Source organism: Fukomys damarensis, unplaced genomic scaffold, assembly GCF_012274545.1.
Source record: "Fukomys damarensis isolate Sample0158 unplaced genomic scaffold, DMR_v1.0_HiC HiC_scaffold_17, whole genome shotgun sequence".
Lineage (NCBI taxonomy): Eukaryota > Metazoa > Chordata > Mammalia > Rodentia > Bathyergidae > Fukomys > Fukomys damarensis.
In genome coordinates this window covers 16,930,545-16,932,689 of record NW_022900929.1, presented here as the reverse complement: position 1 = coordinate 16,932,689, position 2,145 = coordinate 16,930,545, and positions in this window count along the sequence as shown.

Sequence of the window (2,145 nt, the reverse complement as noted above, 5' to 3'; positions counted from 1 at the left end):
TGTGTGTGTGTGTGTGTGTGTGTGTGTGTGTGTGTGTGTGTGTGGTCACACTGCAGCCACCCTCCAGGGGCACCAGGGCTTGGCCTGCATTCTTCAGCTTTTATGTTCACTGTATTTTTACTTCCCCTGGGTGCTGGACCCTGGCCCTTCCGACTGAACTATATCTCCAGACCTTTTTATTTAAAAAAAATTTTTTTTTTAATTTTGAGACAGAGTCTCATTAAGTCACTAAGGCTGGGCCCAAACTTGGCAATCCTCCTGCTTCAGCCTCCCGGAGTGCTGGGATGACAGGTGTGTGCCACTCAATCTTACATTTCATCTCACACGTAGCCCTGAGTGGGCAAACTCCACTCGGCAGGGAGCAGAGGACCCCACCTAGAGCACCCCAGGATCCAGCCCTGCTGCGTTGGACTCTCAGGAAGGCTGTGTATCTGTGTCAGTGGGGGGGGGGGCTGGAAAGCCGAGCAGGAAGTCTCCCTGCGGAGGAGGGAGGAACCCTCCTGAGGTGGCCTCTGGGTCTTGGCGCTGCCCCCTCCTCTCCTGGGAGCTTCGCCTGCTGGCATCAAGGATGCAATACACATGGAGTGTTAACTGGGACCGCTCTGGGTCATGGAATCACAAATGCTTTTTTCATTTTGAGCTTCGTGCTTTTTTGCACGTTCTATATTTTCTACAAAGTGTGCATGATGGAAAAATTAAAATCAAAAGCAGCTCAGTCACCATTTGTGGGTACAGGAAGCCTTGAGCACTCTGGTGGCTGAGTCTGGGCAACTTAGTGACTTGGCGAGACTGCCTCAAAAAAATAAACCAGGTTGCAGATGTAGTTAAGTGCAAAGAGCTGGGGGCAATCTGCAGTACCAAACACACACACACACACACACACACACACACACACACACACACACACAAGGGTTATCACTCACTTTGCTTTGATAGCACCTTTTCATCACAGGTGAAAGTCTCTGAGCTATTGATTTTTATTTTATTTCTGAGACAGAGTCTTGCTAATTTGTCCAGGCTGGCCTCCAGCTCACGATCCTCCTGCCTCAGCCTCCAGAGGAAGTGGGACTGCAGGTGTGTGTCACCATGCCCTTCTTTATACTGATTTTAAAATTGGGAATGTGGTCGGTGAAGTCACCCACAAGCTTTACCTCTGGAGAGGTGGGGAGATACTACAAAGCCTTTACTTAGCCTGGCTATGTGGCATCTGCTAGAGTCCTTGGTCCCCAATCTTCTTGGCACCAGGGACTGGTTTTGTGGAAGACGATTTTTCCACGAGCTGGATGGTTTCAGGGTGGCCCAAAGGAGCGTACGCTAGACTCTGCGCATGCGCGATTAGCAGCAGGGGGCGGTGCTCCCAGGAGAGGCTGAGGCCCCTCGCATGTGACCTCAGGCGGTGTAGGGAGTGATGGGGGCAGCTGGAAACACAGATGTAGCTTTACTCGCTCACCTACTGCTCCCCCATCTGTGTGGGGACCCTGCGACAGGGCAGGACCATTCATCCGTCTGTTTCACAGCTGGGAATATCTAGTCGGGAAGGCACCTTGGCCCGGGGAGGTGGGTGTCACGGCGCAGGGCCAGGGTCTCTTGCTGCCCGATGGCCTCGGGGTGGCCACCTCAGTCTCCTCTCCCACGACAAACCCCACCCCCTGCTAGGAAGCGGGGTGAAAGGGATTCGGTTGGGAATTTACTGGCAATTTCCTGAGACGCCAGCCAGGCTGCGGGGATGGGTGTGTGTGCTGGTGTGTGCTGGTGTCCTATCTTGTCCCTCTGGCCGGGCTGGAGCCGGGGTGGGGTGGATGACCTCCTGTGACCGCCGGTAGCCCAGACACTCTCTGACCCCTTCTCGATTGTTTTCCCGATTACCCCCGCCAGTCTGAGTGAGGCTGTCTACTCCTTGGGCGACTACCTTTCAACTGAAGTTATGGTTTTATAAATAATATATGCGGCGAGCTGGTGCTGGGAAAGGACGTTCATTCCGCTCTGAAATATTTATAGCTTGGAGTGTCTGCTTACTTTTCTTCAGAGTCATTTTTTAGTGCGTTGAGCTGGAGAGCGAGACAGCCCGCTGGAGAGCGAGACAGCCCGGGGCATCTTCAGGAAGCAGCGACAAGGAGAACCCTTCCGGCCCCTGAGGCCTGATCC